This window comes from Castor canadensis, chromosome 1, assembly GCF_047511655.1.
Source record: "Castor canadensis chromosome 1, mCasCan1.hap1v2, whole genome shotgun sequence".
NCBI classification, from domain to species: domain Eukaryota; kingdom Metazoa; phylum Chordata; class Mammalia; order Rodentia; family Castoridae; genus Castor; species Castor canadensis.
In genome coordinates this window covers 38,944,518-38,966,919 of record NC_133386.1, presented here as the reverse complement: position 1 = coordinate 38,966,919, position 22,402 = coordinate 38,944,518, and the positions used below count along the sequence as shown (strand labels likewise).

The 22,402-nt window shown below is 35.0% G+C and overlaps 1 protein-coding gene and 1 non-coding gene across 5 annotated transcripts in view; one reads left to right on the top strand and one right to left on the bottom strand.

The window, feature by feature from the left end:
* Positions 1-22,402, top strand: part of Nkain2 (sodium/potassium transporting ATPase interacting 2) — a 976,459-nt gene that overhangs the window by 745,889 nt on the left and 208,168 nt on the right. The gene's annotated exons all lie outside the window — the stretch shown is intronic.
* Positions 13,810-13,916, bottom strand: LOC141416075 (U6 spliceosomal RNA). Its single transcript, XR_012440990.1, has one exon. It is a non-coding gene; the product is annotated as a U6 spliceosomal RNA (small nuclear RNA).

The window sequence follows — 22,402 nt, the reverse complement described above, 5'->3', positions numbered from 1 at the left end:
CCAAAAATAAATTACCAGCTGAAAAAATACAGAAGAAATCGATGTGGATATCTAATTCTTGAAGTCTTATGTCCCAAAGGCAGAAGAGAATGGGGAAGTCTGAAAGTCAGTGGACCCTGACTTCAGTTTCCACTACGTACAACTTAATATTGCAAGGATGCACAAGCTCTGGAGCAATGCTCTGTTCTCCTGTAAAATGAAGCTATTGAGTCAGGTGATCTCTAAGGTCACTTTTAAGCTTTATGAATATATGGATTAAAAGTTAAAAATAAAAGTCCAGGAAAGATATAATCACAATACCCAAAAGTAAGTAGAAATCTTAAAGAGCATATAGCTTCAAATAATTTCCAACAACGTATCATTGGTGAGGATTACTGATGTGGTTATTACCTATTATTTGCCTGAGAGAGTCTGGAGGAACAGCTGACTTTTGGGAACACCAACTACGAAAATGAGGAAAATAAGATACTTTTGGGAAATGCACTGTCAAATTGACATGCTCAAAAGCCAAGAAATGCAAAGTCACCCAAAAGAGAGCAGATGGCTCCCATGCCAGCAGCACTGTAATGTTCCCTTTTGAATGTTTCAATATATCCAAAGTATAAATGTGTTGAGAATTAGCAGAATTAGTCAGTCTTGGAGGAATAGAAAATAGAGTTTTCATGCAGGCCCCATGCAAGCAGAGTCCAGTGGGAAGTGAAGCAGACTGCTTTGGGTATTTCCATGTTAATAGCAAGGTTATTGTGAGATGAATTCATCGCATTATCTTAACTGCTGCTATTAGAACTTTCATTCACCTAACTCCTCTTGTTCAGACTTCCTGCTCACCAACTTACCTTCTGATTATAGTCTAGCACTTGATGCATGTCTACCCAGTAGGAGAAAGTACAGTGCAAATACACACTTTGAATATTGCCTGTCCCCATCACAGTGATTTCTTGTAGAAAATCAAAATGTTCTTTTAATTATAAATTGACTTCCCTTAAGTTTGATCTTATGAAGACTATTCTAGTCTCATTGTAAACTAATAAATAAGTACCCCAATCTCAGATGCTTTTTAGTCAACATAAATCCACACTCAGGGCAGAAAATGCCATGGATGCCAAGAAATACATGCAATTCAAAGCAGAGGCTGGATTTGGGAATGAGGCAGTTAAGGTACTACTTGTGAGGTCTTGTCTTAGTCTAGCTGTCTTTTCATCCCTCAAACTATTTCTAAATGTGGGGGGAAATTCAATAAATTTAAATTAATTTATATTTTATGAGTCAGAGACCAGTTAAGTTGGGGGCAAGATGTCCAAATATGAAAACTGTACTGACCTACTATATGTAAAGGCTTCAAGCAGAATTCCTAAATAATAAATATTTAATTTGGGGTTTTTTTTCATTCTCCACAGGCAAGTTAAAATTCAGAAAAATAAAGAGTTGATTTTATCATTCTTTGTCTGGTGCTTAGAGCAGTCCCTATTCCACAGAAAATGCCATTAAAAACATGTTGGAAAAAACAGGACTTATTCACACTTGCTAATACCTCAGATGTTCCTCATTGCCAAGTAATTTTAAGCACATAAAACAATACATGTTCCATAAAAAAATAAAGGCCATTTAACTTTGAGTACCATAATTCTTTGAGAGAAAAAGGAAGGAAGGGGAAGGGAGGAAAAGAGGGGAAAGGAGAAGGATAAGAAGAGAGAAATCTGTTCTCTATACTTCATATAAAATGTTGGTATCTTACAACCATACAGATCCATTACCTCATACGCTATCTTTTATGAAATGGTTATCATATGTTTTTAATTATGTACATTATAAACTCCAGCACAAAAGTGTAGCTTTAAAGTCATAAACAATTTATTTAATAATAGTATAAATACTATATTTAAGAGGAAAATATAGTATTTTATAGTCACCCAGGTACTTAATCATTTTGATATCTTAATTTCTTCATGATGGTCTGAATTTGTATTTTTCTATAATTTATTTCATTTTGAAAATTTTCCTTTGGTATTTAACATAGGACATGCCTTAATTTTGCCTTCGTTCTTTTTTTTTCCCCCCACAGGGTTTATTTATTTTTTTTTTCATTTTTCTTTTATTATTCATATGTGCATACAAGGCTTGGTTCATTTCTCCCCCCTGCCCCCACCCCCTCCCTTACCACCCACTCCACCCCCTCCCGCTCCCCTCCCTCAATACCCAGCAGAAACTATTTTGCCCTTATCTCTAATTTTGTTGTAGAGAGAGTATAAGCAATAATAGGAAGGAACAAGGGGTTTTGCTGGTTAAGATAAGGATAGCTATACAGGGCATTGACTCACATTGATTTCCTGTGCGTGGGTGTTACCTTCTGGGTTAATTCTTTTTGATCTAACCTTTTCTCTAGTTCCTGGTCCCCTTTTCCTATTGGCCTCAGTTGCTTTAAGGTATCTACTTTAGTTTCTCTGCATTAAGGGCAACAAATGCTAGCTAGTTTTTTAGGTGTCTTACCTATCCTCACCCCTCCCTTGTGTGCTCTCGCTTTTATCATGTGCTCATAGTCCAATCCCCTTGTTGTGTTTGCCCTTGATCTAATGTCCACATATGAGGGAGAACATACGATTTTTGGTCTTTTGAGCCAGGCTAACCTCACTCAGAATGATGTTCTCCAATTCCATCCATTTACTAGCGAATGATAACATTTCATTCTTCTTCATGGCTGCATAAAATTCCATTGTGTATAGATACCACATTTTCTTAATCCATTCGTCAGTGCTGGGGCATCTTGGCTGTTTCCATAACTTGGCTATTGTGAATAGTGCCGCAATAAACATGGATGTGCAGGTGCCTCCGGAGTAACAGTCTTTTGGGTATACCCCCAAGAGTGGTATTGCTGGATCAAATGGTAGATCGATGTCCAGCTTTTTAAGTAGCCTCCAAATTTTTTTCCAGAGTGGTTGTACTAGTCTACATTCCCACCAACAGTGTAAGAGGGTTCCTTTTTCCCCGCATCCTCGCCAACACCTGTTGTTGGTGGTGTTGCTGATGATGGCTATTCTAACAGGGGTGAGGTGGAATCTTAGTGTGGTTTTAATTTGCATTTCCTTTATTGCTAGAGATGGTGAACATTTTTTCATGTGTTTTCTGGCCATTTGAATTTCTTCTTTTGAGAAAGTTCTGTTTAGTTCACGTGCCCATTTCTTTATTGGTTCATTAGTTTTGGGAGAATTTAGTTTTTTAAGTTCCCTGTATATTCTGGTTATCAGTCCTTTGTCTGATGTATAATTGGCAAATATTTTCTCCCACTCTGTGGGTGTTCTCTTCAGTTTAGAGACCATTTCTTTTGATGAACAGAAGCTTTTTAGTTTTATGAGGTCCCATTTATCTATGCTATCTCTTAGTTGCTGTGCTGCTGGGGTTTCATTGAGAAAGTTCTTACCTATACCTACTAACTCCAGAGTATTTCCTACTCTTTCTTGTATCAACTTAAGAGTTTGGGGTCTGATATTAAGATCCTTGATCCATTTTGAGTTAATCTTGGTATAGGGTGATATACATGGATCTAGTTTCAGTTTTTTGCAGACTGCTAACCAGTTTTCCCAGCAGTTTTTGTTGAAGAGGCTGTCTTTCCTCCATTGTATATTTTTAGCGCCTTTGTCAAAGATATATTGGTTATAGTTGTGTGGCTTCATATCTGGGTCCTCTATTCTGTTCCACTGGTCTTCATGTCTGTTTTTGTGCCAGTACCATGCTGTTTTTATTGTTATTGCTTTGTAATATAGTTTGAAGTCGGGTATTGTGATACCTCCTGCATTGTTCTTTTGACTGAGTATTGCCTTGGCTATTCGTGGCCTCTTGTGTTTCCATATAAATTTCACAGTAGATTTTTCAATCTTTTTAATGAATGTCATTGGAATTTTGATGGGAATTGCATTAAACATGTAGATTACTTTGGGGAGTATCGACATTTTTACTATGTTGATTCTACCAATCCATGAGCATGGGAGATCTCTCCACTTTCTATAGTCTTCCTCAATCTCTTTCTTCAGAAGTTTATAGTTTTCCTTGTAGAGGTCTTTCACATCTTTTGTTAGGTTTACACCTAGGTATTTGATTTTGTTTGAGGCTATTGTAAATGGAATTGTTTTCATACATTCTTTTTCCGTTTGCTCATTGTTAGTGTATAGAAATGCTAATGATTTTTCTATGTTGATTTTATATCCTGCTACCTTGCTATAGCTATTGATGATGTCTAGAAGCTTCTGAGTAGAGTTTTTTGGGTCTTTAAGGTATAGGATCATGTCGTCTGCAAATAGGGATATTTTGACAGTTTCTTTACCTATTTGTATTCCTTTTATTCCTTCTTCTTGCCTAATTGCTCTGGCTAGGAATTCCAGTACTATGTTGAATAGGAGTGGAGATAGTGGGCATCCTTGTCTGGTTCCTGATTTTAGAGGGAATGGTTTTAATTTTTCTCCGTTAAGTATAATGCTTTGCCTTCATTCTTGAAGGATATTTTCATTTGTTGCAGAATACTGGATTAACAATTCTTTTTCTATAACAGCTTAAAAATATTTCAATGCCTGCTCTCTCCTTTATTTTTGATGTGGTATGTTATGAGAAATCTCTTTATCTTCACTTTTTAGTAACTCATCTATCGTATGATAAAGGTATAGTTTTCTGCACATTTTTCTTACTTGAATTTGCAATTTTATATATGTTCCCAGATTTGGGGAAAATTCAGCCATTATTTCTACAAGTATTTTGTCTCATCTAATCTCTCTCTTATAAAATTGTTATTATGTGGTTATTAGATCTTTTTCCTAAGATTCTGGTCATTATCCTGTTTTAATCCCTTCTGCTCTTTAGACCGCATACTTTCATGACTCTTTCTTCACGTTCAATGACTTGTCCCTCTGCCATCTTCCATCTGCTGGTAAGCATGAGGCTACTTTTTCAGAAAATATATTGCTTTGGTTCCAGAACTCTCATTTGGTTCTTTTTCTACAGTTTCCCTCTTCTCTGCAGATATATCCTATTTTTTCACTTGTCGTGATAATATTTTCATTCCCATAGTTCTACATGATCATGTTATGTAGCATAACAATACATGATCATAAGAGCTACCTTAAAATCCTGTGTGATAGTTACAAAATCTGAGCCACTGCAGGGTTTCATTTAGCTGATTGTTTTTTATTTCAGAAGATTCATATTTTCTTGAATCTTCATATGCAGATTTATCATGGAATTTACCCATGCATTGACATCAGAAAGACTCAGATTTCTGTTACTTTACTCTGAAGGGTATTAACTTTCATCTGTTTATGTATTTGTGTTAGTAGCAGTGAACTTGGTTGAGTTCAAACTACCAATCAAATTCTATTTCTTTCATTTCTCTAACACATCAATACTGTTCAAATCACACTGCTTTATCACAGGCATGCCCTGTACTGGCCCAGCACAAAGGCATTGCTTAAACCATTCTTTCCTGTTCTTATTTCTGCTTGCTGGCTTTCCAACTGTCCCGTGAGGACCAGATTAAATATCAAAGCCCATAGATTCCTTCCAAGATCTTCTTTCCTCATAAATTCCTTAGCATACTTTCACCATCCTTATGGACCAATCAGATTCTGGCTGACATTGTAGTGCCTCATGGGCATATGTCATTTGCTGAATTATCAGCTCCTTCAGTGCAAGGAATCACTCATTCCCAATATACTTGCTAGATGAATGAACAAACCATATATACATCATAGCACTCATGACTGTAATTTTTGAGTTCTAAAACCTTAGTGTGGTCACACAAATAGTTTTTATGATAGCTTTATATTATTCAAGGGTCATATATTAGAAGATTGAATAGAAGTGACATATTAATGAATACATGTTTGATAAAAGATTAATTTTTCCATATTCATGATGACAGACAATTTAAATTACCTGTTGAATATAGAAATTCAAATGGTGGACTCCTAAGGAATAGTTTGGACATGCTTAAGAAACAGCTGAATAAAGACAAATTCAGAGAAGGAAAGGAAGAGGATGAAACACTCTTACAGATGTATAAATGAATGTAACTGTGTTCAAAAGCAATATTTTATTCATAATAATGAATAGTGAAGATAGGACACAATTTTTGTGCACTTTATGTCAGCAATATCACCAATTTGTAAATAAGTAATTTCTCAATAACTTTTATTTAATGGCTCTAGTAGTAGGTCATTAATACCTTATTTCGATTGTTTAAATATTATAGGGCAAATTCTCTTTTGTGTATTTCCTCACAAATTCCTTTCTTATGTCCATATTTAAACTCTGAGATTCCTACCTATATATTTTGTTTTGTAAGGTTGTTCTTCAAATAAAAAACAGCCATTAAGTCTGAAATCCTTTTAATGACAGATCTAAATCTTAAAAAGTAAAATATATATGTGTATATATACATACAAAAGGTAAATATATTCAGCAGAAAAAGCATGGTAGCTATGGGGAACAAATTCATAGATAATTTTAACATCTAGATGACTATGGAAAAAACACTTCTTGGAAACTAGGTTTTGTGACCATGACATTTAAGCCCACTGCATGTGAAGGAGACAGAAATAATAGTGGTGTATCTATTATATTCACAAGCCATTTCATCTAAAAAGTGTGCTTCAACATTATTGATTTGCTAATAATGTTCTATACTAGGAGTTTCTGTGTAAATGAGTTTGGAAGTAAGACACTGGTTTCCTCTGGATGAATTTAATATAAGAAGACACTATATCTGAGGTTTTACAAAAATTAAAAAAAAATCCTCCTAAAAGTTCCTGGAAAGATTTCCACATTAATCATCATATTTGAGAAAGAGAATGTCATAGTATAATTAAAGCACAAAGACCAAATTATTTTCAATTTTGATTCATTACTTGAGAATCAAAGAGATATACCTGAGCTCAGGGAAACACACACACACACTCCTTAGGTTTGAAAAGATTCTCAGCCTATGACATGGTGGCATTATAGTTCCATTGCAGATTAAGTAGAAGAGGAAGTTTTTTAAGAAACTTTTCTGTATATTTTGAACGTCAATGGAATTATTTAGGAATTATGAGTAAAGAAATTGTTTCAACAAACTAAGAGAAATAAGTTCCTTCAATTTCTGTAAAAAGAGATAACACCTTCCTAAGATTAAAATACCTTTTTCATGAAACTATGAGATAAAATATTTCATTTTAACAGTCTCTAAAACAAATTTAATAGATATTTAGTCATTCAGTGTTTTGACGTAGTAATTCCACTTCACTTAATGGAGAAAATATCCAAAATTCTTTGAAAAAACACTTGCAGGGCTGGGATGTAGCTCGGTGGTACAGTTCTTGCCTAGCATGAGTGAGGCCCTGGGTTCGATCCCAGCACTAAAAAAGAAAAGACAAAAAAAAAAAAGAAAAGAAAAAACACTTGCATACAAAAACTAGAATGTATACATTTAAAAAAAAATCAAATCCTGTCCTTTTGCAGAAGGCAATTCTCTAAAAAGCACTACTGCTTTGATGGTGATGACACCAGAGAGATCTAAGGTGACAAACTAAACTTGACCAATGCCTTGGCTAGAAGAACAAGGAATCCATACCAGCATGTTTCCTGTGTTGAACTGTGCTACCTAAACCTGTGATATAAAAAAAATGGTAGGGAAAAGATGTAATGATTGTCAGGGTCCCCACTCTTTTTTAGATGAAAACTTGTCTTTCTGCTGGAACTAGGAGTCAGTGTAACATAATTGAGAATACATGGCTGTGGAGTGAGACCTTATTTTAAATTATAGCTCTGCCATTTACTTGCAATATAGCTGTATATTTAACGTCATTGGGCCATGGATTCCTCACTGCTTTGTGGTGAAGACTAAATAAGTCAGCTACTGATGCTTTTCAGGTACTCCAAACAGTGCTAAATTACTAATATTTTAAAGCTGCTTGGTTTATTATAGACGCCTACAAATACGTGATTATTTTTCTTCCTATGTGACTGGCATAGACTAGAATACAGCCTTCAGATTTTTTTCTGATCTATGAGACATACTTTTTGGATAAGCATTTTTGTAGTGTTTATTGAATTATCTTCCTTCTTCAACTCATTCAGACAAAACACATACATGTAATCACGTTTTCCAAAAACATTCTAACATCTTAATATTTGTTTTTGGTTTGCAAACCTTATCCTTGCCAATAATTGTAGTTTATTTATCCTTTAAGGTTTTTTTGTTTATTTGTTTTGTTTTTTAATACTATGATTTATTTTCTTGATGCTTAAAAATCACTGCACATAAACCTTGGCTCATGCAGTCTTATTTTGCTCTTTGTGTTTCTATTAAGAAATCTAATAACAACCTGATTTTTCCCCTCTGCAAATGACTTTTTAATTTTTTATTTATTTTTTTAAATTTCTTTTATTCATATGTGCATACAATGTTTGGGTCATTTCTCCCCCCTTGCCCCCTCACCCTCTCTTTCCCCTCTCCCCTCCCTCTCCCCCCCACCCCCTTGCTACCAGGCAGAAACTATTTTGCCTTTATCTCTAATTTTGTTGAAGAGTGAGTATAAGAAATAATAGGAAGGACCAAGGGTTTTTGCTAGTTGAGATAAGGATAGCTATACAGGGAGTTTCCTCACATTGCTTTCCTGTATATATGTGTTACATTCTAAATTAATTCTTCTCAAACTAACCTTTCTCTAGTTCCTGGTCCCCTTCTCTTATTGGCCTCTGTTGCTTTAAAGTTTCTTTGCATTGAGGACATCAAATGCTATCTTGGTTTTTTTAGGGGGGCGGTTCTTGCCTATCCTCATACCTCCCTTGTGTGCTCTCACCTCATCATGTGATCAAAGTCCAATCTCCTTGTTGTGTTTGCCCTTGATCTAATGTCCACATATGAGGGACAACATATTTTGTCTTCTGGGCCTGGCTAACCTTGCTCAGGTTGATGTTCTCCAGTTCCATCCATTTACTTGCAAATGATAATATTTCATTCCTCTTCACGGCTGAGTAGTATTCCATTGTGTATAAATACCACATTTTCTTAATCCATTCATCGATAGTGGGGCATCTTGGCTGTTTCCATAACTTGGCTATTGTGAATAGTGCTTCAATAAACATGGGTGTGCAGGTGCCTTTGGAGTAACCTGTGTCACATTCCTTTGGGTATATCCCCAAGAGTGGTATTGCTGGATCATATGGCAAATCTATGTTTAGATTTTTAAGAAGCCTCCAAATTTTTTTCCAGAGTGGTTGCACCAGCTTGCATTCCCACCATCAATGGACTAGGGTTCCCTTTTCCCCACATCCTCACCAACACCTGGTGTTTTGGATGATGGCTGTTCTAACAGGGATGAGGTGGAATCTTAGTGTGGTTTTGATTTGCATTTCCTTTATGGCTAGAGATTGTGGGCATTTTTATTATGTTTTTTGGCCATTTGAATTTGTTCTTTTGAGAAAGTTCTGTGCCCATTTCATTATTGGTTCATTAATTTTGGGAGAGTTTAATTTTTTGAGTTCCATATATATTCTAGTTATCAGTCCTTTGATGTGTAGCTGGCAAATATTTTCTCCCACTCTGTGGGTGTTCTCTTCAGTTTAGAGACCATTTCTTTTGTTGAGCAGAAGCTTTTTAGTTTTATGAAGTCCCATTTGTCTATGCTGTCTCTTAGTTGCTGAGCTGCTGGGGTTCCATTGAGAAAGTCCTTGCCTATACCTATTAGTTCTCAAGTATTTCCTACTCTTTCCTGTATCAACTTTAGAGTTTGGGGTCTGATATTAAGGTGCTTGATCCATTTTGAGTTAATCTTGGTATAGGGTGATAAACATGGATCTAGTTTCATTTTTTTGGAGACTGCTAATCAGTTTTCCCAGCAGTTTTTGTTGAAGAGGCTGTCTTTTCTCCATTGTATATTTTTAGCGTCTTTGTCAAAGACAAGTTGGTTATAGTTTTGTGGCTTCATATCCAGGTCCTCTACTCTGTTCCACTGGTCTTCATGTCTGTTTTTGTGCCAGTACCATGATGTTTTTATTGCTATTGCTTTGTAATATAGTTTGAAGTTGGGTATCGTGATACCTCCTGCATTGTTCTTTTGACTGAGTATCGCCTTGGCTATTTGTGGTCTCTTATGTTTGCAAATAAATTTAACAGTAGATTTTTCAATCTCTTTGATGAATGTCATTGGAATTTTGGTGGGAATTACATTAAACATGTAGATTACTTTTGGGAGTATAAACATTTTCACTATGTTGATTGTACTAATCCATAAACATGGGAGATCTCTCTAATCTCTATAGTCTTCCTCAATCTCTTTCTTCAGAAGTTTATAGTTTTCCTTGTAGAGGTTGTTCACATCCATTGTTAAGTTTACTCCTAGGTATTTGATTTTTTTTTTTGAGGCTATTGTAAATGGAATTGTTTTCATATATTCTTTCTCAGTTTGTTGATTATTAGTGTATAGAAATGCTAATGATTTTTCTATGTTGATTTTATATCCTGCTACCTTGCTATAGCTGTTGATGGTATCTAGGAGCTTCTGAGTAGAGTTTTTTGGGTCTTTAAGGTATAGGATCATGTCATCTGCAAATAGGGATATTTTGACAGTTTCTTTACCTATTTGTATTCTTTTTATTCCCTCTTCTAGCCTAATTGCTCTGGCTAGGAATTCCAGTACTATGTTGAATAAGAGTGGAGATAGTGGGCATCCTTGTCTGGTTCCTGATTTTAGAGGGAATGGTGTCAGTTTTTCTCTGTTAAGTATAATGCTGGCTATAAGTTTGTCATATATAGCTTTTATAATGTTGAGGTACTTTCCTTCTATTCCTAGTTTTCTTAGAGCTTTTATCATGAGGTGGTGTTGAATCTTACCAAAGGCTTTTTCTGCATCTATTGAGATGATCAAGTGGTTTTTGTCTTTGCTTCTGTTAATGTGGTTTATTACGTTTATTGATTTTCGTATGTTGAACCACCTTGCATCCCTGGCATGAAGCCTACTTGGTCATAGTGAATAATCTTTTTGATGTGTTGCTGAATTCTGTTTGCCATTATTTTGTTGAGTATTTTTGCATCAATGTTCATTAAGGAAATTGACCTATAGTTCTCCTTTTTGGAGGTGTCTTTGCCTGGTTTTGGGATAAGTGCAATACTGGCTTCATAAAATGTGTTTGGCAGTTTTCCTTCCCTTTCTATTTTGTGAAACAGTTTAAGGAGGGTTGGTATCAGTTCTTCTTTAAAGGTCTGATAGAATTCAGCAGAGAATCCATCAGGTCCTGGACTTTTCTTTTTGGGGAGACTCTTGATTGCTGCTTCAATTTCATTTTGTGTTATAGGTCTATTCAGGTGATTAATGTCCTCTTTGTTCAGTTTTGGATGATCATAAGTATCTAGAAATCTGTCCATTTCTTAAGGATTTTCAAATTTATTTGAATATAGTTTCTCAAAGTAGTCTCTGATGATTTCCTGGACTTCCATGGTGTTTGTTGTTATCTCCTTTTTTGCATTCCTGATTTTCCTGATTTGGGTTTTTTCTGTCCTCATTTCAGTCAGGTTTGCCAGGGGTCTATTGAGCTTGTTTATTTTTTCAAAGAACCAACTTTTTGTTTCATTAATCCTTTGTATTTTTTTGGTTTCTATTTCATTGATTTCAGCTCTTATTTTTATTATTTATCTTCTTCTATTTGTTTTGGGATTTGCTTGTTCTTATTTTTCTAGGAGTTTGAGATATATCATTAGGTCATTGATTTGAGATCTTTCAATCTTTTTAATGTATGCATTCATGGCTATAAACTTTCCTCTCAGGACTGCCTTTGCTTTGTCCCATAGGTTCTTGTAGGTTGTGTTTTCATTTTCATTGACTTCCAGGAGTCTTTTAATTTCCTCTTTTATTTCATCAATGACCCATTGTTCATTAAGCAATGAGTTGTTCAGTTTCCAGCTGTTTGCATTTTTTATGTCTTTATTTTTGTTATTGAGTTCTAGTTTTAATGTATTGTGATCAGATAGAATGCATGGTATAATTTCTAAATTCTTATATTTGCTGAGGCTTGCTCTGTGCCCTAGGATATGATCTATTTTGGAGAATGTTCTGTGAGCTGCTGAGAAAAATGTATATTGTGTAGAAGTTGGATGAAATGTTCTGTAGACATCTCTAGGTCCATTTGATATGTGGTATATTTTAGATCTAGGATTTCTCTATTGATTTTTTGTTTGGATTACCTACCTATTGATGATAGTGGGGTGTTAAGGTCTCCCATGACCACTATGTTGGAGTTAATATATGATTTTAGGTCCTTCAGGGTACGTTTGATGAAATTGGGTGCGTTGACATTGGGTGCATATAGGTTGATAATTGTTATTTCCTTTTGGTCTATTTCTTCTTTTATTAGTATGGAATGTCCTTCTTTATCTTGTTTCATCAATGTAGGTTTGAAGTCTACTTTGTCCAAGATGAGTATTGCTACTTTTGCCTGTTTTGGGGGGCCATTGGCTTGGTAAATCTTCTTCCAACCTTTCATCCTAAGCCTATGCTTATTTCTATCGATGAGATGGGTCTCCTGTAAGCAACAAATTGTTGGATCTTCCTTTTTAGTCCAGTTTGTCAAATGGTGCTTTTTGATGTGGGAATTAAGTCTGTTAATATTAAGTGTTAGTACTGGTAGATATGTGGTGATTCCTGTCATTTAGTGTCTTAGTTGTTTGAGGGTTTAATTGTGTGTAGCTAAATTGATGTTACTCTCTACTTCCTTGCTTTTTCTTTTCCTGTGGTTTGGTACTGCCTGCCCCTTCATGGTTATGTTGGGTTTCACTTTCTGTGTGCAGAATCCCTTGAAGAATCTTTTGCAGTGGTGGCTTGTTGGTCATATATTGTTTTAGTTTCTGCTTATCATGGAAGACTTTTATTGCTCTATCTATTTTGAATGATAGTTTTGCTGGGTAGAGTATCCTAGGGTTGAAGTTATTTTCATTCAGTGCCCAGAAGACCTCTCCCCAAGCTCTTCTTGCTTTTAATGTTTCTGTTGAGAAGTCTGCTGTGTTTTTGATTGGTTTACCTTTGTATGTTATTAGTTTTTTCTCTCTTGCAGCCTTCAATATTCTTTCTCTAGTTTCTGTACTTGTTGTTTTAATGATAATATGTCGTGGGGTAGTTCTATTTTGGTCAGGTCTGTTTGGTTTTCTGGAGGCTTCCTGTACCTGTATGGGCATAGTGTTCCCTAGATTTGGGAAATTTTCTGTTATTAATTTGTTGAATATATTATGCATTCCTTTTGCTTGCACCTCTTCTCCTTCAATGCCCATGATTCTCAGGTTTGGTCTTTTGATGGAGTCAGTAAGTCTTGCATTTTCTTTTCACAGGTCTTGAGTTGTTTAACTAATAGTTCTTTGGTTTTTCCTTTAATTACCATTTCACCTTGAGTTCTGAGATTCTGTCTTCTGCTTGTTCTAGTCTGCTGGATTGGCCTTCCATTTTGTTTTGCATTTCTGTTTCATTCTTTTTCTGAGGTTTTCCATATCCTGAGTTCCTTCCTCTTTAATATTGTCTATTTTCATCCTGATTTCATTTTTCTCTTTATTTATCGTGTTCTTTGTTTCACTTTGGTGTTTATACAGTGCTTCTATAGTTTCTTTTATTTGTTCTTGTGCTTTCTCAAATTCTCTATTTTTGTTGTCTTGGAATTTCTTGAGTGTCTCCTGCACATTTTGGTTGACCATATCCAGTATCATTGCTATAAAATTCTCATTGATTACTTACAGGATTTCTTCTTTCAGACTGCTTTTGTGGGCTTCATTGGGTTCTTTGGCATAGTTTATCTTCATTTTGTTGGAAAAATATGGAATGCTTCATGAATTTGCACGTCATCCTTGTGCAGAAGCCATGTTAATCTTCTCTGTATTGTTCCAATTTTAGTATATGTGTTGCTGAAGTGAGCACTCCTTTAAGGTTTTTTTAAGTGTACTAAATTATTTAGTATACTTTAAAGAAAAACTCAAGCTCAGAATGATGAACACAGATATTCAGTGTTAGAAAGTGGTTACAAATTTGGGACCTTTTTTCCTACCACATGCCAACTTCAAATTCTCATAATTCAGGAGTTTTATGGTCATAGAGACTAGGAAATAGAACTTGGGACCCCAAAAATCCATAATTTGCATGCAGTTTGCCCTGATGGTTAATATAGATCTAATACTACTTTTCATAAACTAAATTGAAAGACAGTGTCATAAGACACTGCCATCTGTTGGCCTGTCTCATATGGATCTCTAAGTCTTTTAGTAGTTGTGTATGGTCAATTTATATTTATTAACCACTAATAGAATAATGAGCTCAAAAGCCTGGAGAGGTTTTCTAAGAGTAAAAATAAATGAGTATAATCTACTGAGGCTGGAAAGATATTCTCTTAACTCCTTCTAAAGAAAACTAGCAACAATTTGCCAAAGGGAACAAAAACAAGATTAGAAGCTATGTCTACAGAAGTAGTGAACTTCAAAAGCTTGACACAATAAATAGGCAACATATAGGGCTGCTATTTAAAATAAATCCTTCTTTATTTTCTCTCTCTCTCCCTACAAATCCTGTTTGTAAGTTAGCCTTAAAACAGTGTTTATCAGCTTTGGTTACATATTGGAATCACCAAGAGAGCATTAAGAATATAATGAGGCCCAAGTTTCTTTCCTGATTTAGTTGGAATGGGGTGCTACTAGATAGAAGAAGCTTTAAAAAGGTGTTCAGGTGATTTTAATGGGTAGCCAAGATTGGAAAACCACTGCTCTAAGGCACTTTCTTTTGTAATACACTGATGAAATTCCAGTCAAATAAGATGCTAATATTTATGAAGTATAGCTTACATCTCAGAAATTATATCAAATGCTTTACATTATATATAGTCTTTGGGCTAAGTGACTTGCACAAAATGAAAATCATTGGCTCTTCTAAATAAAAAAAGTTAGGGGGCCTATAGCACAGCTGAATTTTAAGTCTTACATCATATAATTAATTTCTCTCTTCTTTCCTACTCTCAGCTTTAGTATTTTGGGGGGAGGGGCTCCATTCTAAGACTAGATGTTCTTTCATTATCAGAAGTCAGCAACTCTGTAGACTATATTCTTATATTCAAATCCATGAAACAAAGCAAGGATATCTTTCTTCATCTCAGATCATAAGTCTTATGTATCTCTATTTGGGTCAAATCCCATAGTTAAGACTGAAGCTGTAATTTGTATGTAGGCCTGCCTGATTACAAGGTTTATTTGCCTTTTGCCATAAATCTGTGCTTGCAAGAGAATCCTACAAGGTTAATCGAAAGAAAATATTTCTCACCTACTAAAGAATCTCAGAAGGAAAGAAATATGTAAAGAAGACTTTGCTTACCTTGAAACCTTCTCCCAACTCTGCAGTTGGAGGCACTTCCCTTTATTTGCTGTTTTGGATCAATTTACTCCTCACCTCTCCTGCTACAGAGCTGTATCCTAGGCTGGAAATCTCAGTGAAAGAAATAAAAATGTGAACATTCATTGGTTCTGATATGAATAATTGATTTTATATTTATGCTTTATAATGCCTCTATTAGCTTTGTGTGGCTGTTATAGCAAATTACCATAAGTGTTGCATTTTAAATGATATAAACTTATTATCTCACAATTCTGGAGGTCAAAGCTCAAAACCAAGATATAAGCAGAGACATACTCCCTATGAGGGTTCTAGGGAAGAATCTGCTTTGAATTTTCCAATTTCCCAGCTCTGGTGGATGAGACATTCCTTGACTTTTGGCATAATGCCAACATTGATCTAATTCTAATCTCTGCTTCCATTTTCACATGGTCTTCTCCTCTTTTATCTCTTAAAAGAACATTTATCATTGGATATAGAGTCTAGCTGAATGAGCCAGGAAGATCTCATCTTGAGAACCTTAACTTAATTATATCCACAAAGACACCTTCTCAACATAAGACCACATTCATAGATTCTGGGGCCTCTAGACCTGTATTAAAACTCTTTAAACCCAAATGACATGAACTCAGTTCAAGCTATGCTAAGAAAATAGCTTGATGTACACACTGGGAAGTCTAATGAGGTTCTTTAACTTCAGAACCAACATAATATAAATAATATTCATCCATTAGGAATTTCTTTCATTTTCTTCATTGTTTTTCTGGTTTGCTTTCTTTGTATTGCTCAACTTCCACACATGCTTCTTGATATGGTAATAGAGATAATGCAAGGCCTTTATAGGTTTTCTCAGTCTTTATTACTCAGTCTCAACAAGAGAGACTCATTCTCTTCTTAGATTCTTTCAGTCCCTAGAAATACAGTCTGACTGTCCCTACTTGAAACATGGATTTTCCCTTTTAAAAATCTCTGTGTTTGGTGGGATTATGTATTGTGTTTGGTCAATTTGATAATTATGTGGAATGATAGATCCCAAAACAGAAGTAGTATTCACATTTTCAGAAAAAAGCAAAAGGGTGTTAGATGGGTAATAATAATCCATGCCCAATTACATGCTCTTAAGAAGGAAATCTTCCTGGGACTCTTATGCTAAGTAAACACATTAAGGTAAGTGATCAATAGACATACCTTGTAAGCATACTTACAGATAGCAAAGTCCAGAAGTTTAAAGGAAGAGAAAAAGGAAGGCATTTTCCTTGAATGTGAACTTTGATAGAATAAGGATGAATTTTTGTCCCTTATAGAAAAATAAGAGTTGAAGGGGGGACATGGGATGAGATTTAGGATATTGGGGACCTCTGGCTCTGCTATTAAGCAACATATAATACAGCTTATGAGGTCCTTTGTGGCCTTAGGTCTAAGGGTTGCACCAGCAGAAGAGATGGAAAGCAAGTTAAGAATATTACTTAAATACCAATTTTCTTATGCTATCATGAAATGGTAGAACAACTTGAAATGGAAAGGTGTGAGCTTACAATTTTGGCAGTGTGTTGGCTTCAAGATGTTTGACTTCAATTGAGATACATATCTGTCTTGCTTCACCCTATGTATCTATTATAATTAGAAATATCACTTGAGCAAATAAAAATAAAATACATCATTGTGTTTTATTAGTTCTTTTAAACACCATAGTGGCTTATTTGTGTTACTTAATTTCTTAAAATTAAATCTTAACTTCTACCTTTCTCAAATATTTATTTGGTTTCATGCAAAGAGAATAAACCCCTCTGAAGCATCCTTCTCATATCAACAATACCAAGTAGGAAGAAAAAGTCATTTCCTTGAGCATTCTCCTCAATATTGATCTACATTTGCCTCCTCTGTGTTCATGACACTAGCATTGCCTTCATTCCACTTAAGCACTAAATACAATCATCAAAGAGTCTAAACATAAATTGCAAAGAATTGGTTGAATACAATTTCTTTCTTTCCCTGTGACATATTTTCTCTTAAAAATCTGATTTTCAGAAAACTACTTACATAGCATATGTATAGACCTGAAATTCACAATAGCTTAAAAGCAATAAAAGTTTACTTTTTGCTAAAAAAAATAGAAAATATTATTTTCAAATCACACAGACAGCAACTGGCTGGGAGACTTGACAAATGTCTATATTTTAAACAAAGCTTTCCTCACTGCCAGTACAAAGTATCCAGGCACCTGGAAGACACTATTTTTCTCTCAGGCTGGGCTACTATTGACCAGGCAAGGGAAATGCTAGAGTTCGTGACTTAGGAACAAAAATATATGTTTTTGTTTCATTTTATTTGTGAAGAAGTAATTGCCTATAATGCTAACAAGCAGAGTGCATGTGGCTAATACACTACTAAGTAGTTGGATAAAAATCTGTGGTATATCAAACCGAGTATCTCAAATCCTTGACTATCTAATCTCACTTCACTTCCTATAATTTAAACTTATTTGAAAATGAGGAAAGAAAAGTTCTTTCTTTTCTTTGTGCTGAAGATGTTTTATAATTTTAGGTCTGACAGAAAAATGCAAACGTTATATCCACTTTTTAAAGAGGAAAATAATGAGGGTAATTAACTCAGCCACAAATTAACACAGTTAGAAATCATCAAATGCCAAATTTAAAGAGTCTCTTATTCCAAAGCCCCTACTCTTTCTCCTGTAACACATTGTATCTTTAAAAAAATTATAACCATATTTAATTTTTTATGTTAATACTTTAAAATAGAAAATGGAACCTTCATTTCTTGTGTCAATATTTAAAGAGGAAGTAACTGCCGGGGTCTGAACTAAGTAGGATATAGCAAATAGGGCAAAAGCAAAGTCAAAGATCTGGGTTCCAAAAGCCCCGTTCAAAACATTCTTTCCTGAACTTGTGAAAATGTGGAGCTCATCTTTGAACTAATGCAATCTTGGAACTTCTGACAAGATGTGGAGTAAATAAATCACAAGGACATGATATCTTATCAAGAGAGGTCACATGGTAGCTGAGCTATTACCATCAACTTTTTACAATGTACATTCATGGACTAAAGAAGCAGCATTTGCAAATTCAAGTGTGTAAAACCATCTATTTTACTTTTAATTTTGTTGGTGGGACTGGGCTTTGAACTCAGGGCTTTGTGCTTGCAAAGGAGGCACTCTACCTTTTGAACCATGCCTCCAGTCCATTTTGCTCTGGTTTGTTTATTTTGGAAATGGTGGTCTCATAGACTAATTGCCCTGGCTGGTCTCAAACTACGATCCTTCCAATCTCAGCCTCCTAAGTAGCTAGGATTCCAGGCATGAGCTGCCAGCACGCAGCACTGTAACACACACTTTAAAATGAATTAAACATCCAGGAAATCTATTCTGTGAGATGATTCATTTTTCATTAAATGCTTCCCATATACAAGCAGTAGTCTAAAAGGGGAATTCACAATATTAAGACAGTTGGTAGATCCTCTTATTCTGTGAAATGCATACTTCCAAAACTGTGTTAGATGGTGTCAGGGGTACACAGTCAAGCATGGTTTTACTTTTGTTTCAGTTTAATTGGTATATTGGTGGTGACAGCATGCAGGTGTACAAGATGTACTCTACCTCAAAGCATCTGTCTAAAGGGTGACATGGAGACTGAAATACAGAAGTTTTTCTCACCATGTCCTGCATCTTCTTTCAGAGCTAAGGCAGGCCAAAGTCCTTCCAGAGCCCTATGGGCTCTTTTTCTGCACTGTTGTACAAGAACACTTAATTTGTGTTAGGAAAATATACCCAGCATATCAAATAATGATTGGAATTCCTTTTTGAAAATAAATTTTAAGTATATATTAATTACAAGAAAAATGTTTTTATAAAACTTAGTGCAATTGTGTTGATAAAGCAATCCATAAAGAAAAATGTGAAAATAAATAAAATTTGGAAATCACTGTTAGTGGGAAAAGGCCACAAGCTTTAATTAAGACAAATATGAGTTCAATCCATTTCCTAATTATTCTTAAAGAAGTCACTTAAATGATCAGCTTCAGTTTCCACTCATCTTAAGTAAGAATGTTCCCTCCAAAGGTATGAAATGAAAATGAAATGAGACAATGTCTATAAAGCCCACAAACTTAAGTTTCCATCCTTCACCTATGCAATGCAAGTAATAAATTATAAGACATTCAAACTGACTTCCTAAATTGCGCAAGCTAAAAGTCCTGGGGATTTGTGGGTATCATATTGAAAAGGATGTACCACTAGTCTTAATTGTTTCTGCTTTAGTACCCCATGATTCTCATCCTTCCTATAGCACACACTACTTACCACCTTTACAGTAACTGTCCCTGGGAACATGTGTACACACACACACATATGCATGTTCACACACTCTCACACACATACATACACAAAACACTGTAGCTACACAGAGCTACTTACCATTTGCTAGACTGTTTCCATTAAAATTATGTTCATTTTTGTATCTTTGCTCACAATCCCCTCTTCCATCTCTTCTTATATAAATATTTTCTCTTCCTTCAGTGCTAGTTAAAATATCCACTTTCCAATTAAATCATTTGTGATCACTTAACCAGAAGTGACTTTACTTTAAGTGCTTTTTTGAAATCTTTCCTAAGGTTGTAGAAATATTCTGCTTTATTGTGTAATTATTCACTTTGTTTGACTGAATATCAGACTAAAATTTCAAAGGCTGCAAATTCAGTCTCCAGATTCATGAGTTTTACACCTGTGGATTCAACCAAGCACAGATTGAGAATATTTGAAAAAACAAAATTGTGACTGTACTGAACAAATAAATGATTTTCCTTAGCACTGTTCCCTAAACAATGCTCTATAACAGTTGTTTATATAGATTCACACTGTGTTAGGTATTATTCTAGAGATGATTTAAGTAAATGGGAGAATGTGCATAGGTTATATACAAATACTATTCCATTTTATATAAAAGACTTGAGCATCCTTCAATTTTGGTATCTGCAAGGGATCCTGGAAACAGACTTCTATGGATACTGAAGGGCAATTATAAATATGTCTATAAATAAGTCATTTAATGATAGCTTCTTTTCTCTGAATTTACTATATTCAACCTGGAGAAAAGTTAACATCTAACTAGTTCTACTGATCTTTCTAGTATATGGTATATATTCATGATCCAATTAGCTGTGATTTGGGGTCCCAAATCATTCCTTAACCATCACCAATAGGTATGAGGAGCCTGCTTAATATTACACTTTTTCTGGTACCTTCCTTGGGCCTCTTTTTCCATGCTTCAATGGCTTCAGCTGGCTTCAAGTAAAAAGAAAGCTGTGCCTGAGCTGAGCATACTCATTTCCCAAACATCTGGCAAATACTTCATTCATCATGGTGGTAGTAGCGCTAACTGGTGGGAAAGAGGGAAGATGAATTTCATTCCCAGAAGAGGGATGAAATGGAAATTGTTTCTCATTTCTAAAACTTGAAGAGTGAAAAATAAGTTTTTTTTCTTTTCCCCTCATCCATTGAGTCTAGGAATTAGGCCCTAGAGTCATAATTATCCCTCAGAGGGGAAGAGGTCAAAAGTCAACCAAGACAGTCCTCTCACATTTGGGGGAATACTACCCCAAACTACCTTTTGCAATTATAGGTATTTTCTTTAGATATTAATAGGAAGCTTTCTTTCTTCCCTTGATGCCTCTGAAATTATTTCTAGCAGCCTCCACTAGCCTTCGAATTTAAGTTAATTCTACTTCCCATCTCAATTTATGCCCAGAATAAACTAGTAAATGAAAATCCTATTTTTTTCTTTTATCTTTTAGTCTCTGAGGAGAAATATTCTTTTCTATTAACATTGAGGAAGAAAATAAGTACCCTGGAGCTTAAAAGAAGTAAAACTTTACCTACTTTTGGTCATTAATTTAATTAGAGACATAAACTATTATGTATTGATGTCATTAGTGCCTGGTTTAAATATAATATACACCAAATCATTCTGGAACATAAAAATGTTTGTTTTAAATATATATACAGTCAGCCCTTGGTATGTGAGAATGTTCCCACACACATAAACATTTCTGGATTCTCGTGTCTCTGTATAAAATGCCATACTATTTGTGTATAACCTATGCACATATTCTGATATATTTTAAATAATCTCTAGATTACTATAATATCTAATACAATGTAAATGTTATATACCTCATTGTTATACTTTACTGTTTAGAGAATAATGACAAGACTAAAAGGCTGTATATGTTCAGTGCAAATGCAATTTTTGGATTTTTAAATGTTGTTTATCCTTAATTGGTTGAATCTGTGGATACAGATTCCTTAGATATTAGCAGATGACTGCTTTCCAGACATTTCATTTTAGTCAAAAATAAATGTCAAACCAAGTTATGAAGAGACAGAGCTCATATAAACCACAACACTTTCATTATAAATTTATTCTACACTAGATATTTGTCATAATCAAGACACATGGCAGCAATTAGTTGTTGAATGTGCATTGGACCATAGAAAGCAGTTGGGTAGAAAAGGAGTATAAGGACCAGGATCTGAGGCCACACCATGATGACAGGAAGTCATGGGCTGGAATACTGCTAGCATAGGAAAAGACATCATATAGGTTGTGCAAGCCCATGTGCAATAGGTTATAAGTGCATTCCAATACTGTCTTTTGCTATAAGATTCTCGATTGTGTGTTAATGCTCAATTAAAGGAAGGATTCTCTTTCTTTTCATTGCTATTAGGATATATTCCTCATATGGGGATATTTATTGTGACAGTTCCAAATAGGCTTACATTATATATTGGTTAGATCACCTTCATCATCTCCCCACTATCCCTCACCCCTCTTAAGGCAATTGCAAGAGATTTCATTGTTCTATTTTGTACATGTGTATGAAGCCCATCAACCATATTCCCTCACCTTCATCCCCTCCATTCACCCTCCCCCCATCTCCATAACTATTTTACAGTCTTTCATTATTAATTCCAAAGTCAATGGTCAAAGAGGTTTCTCAAAATATCCCCACTGTTGATT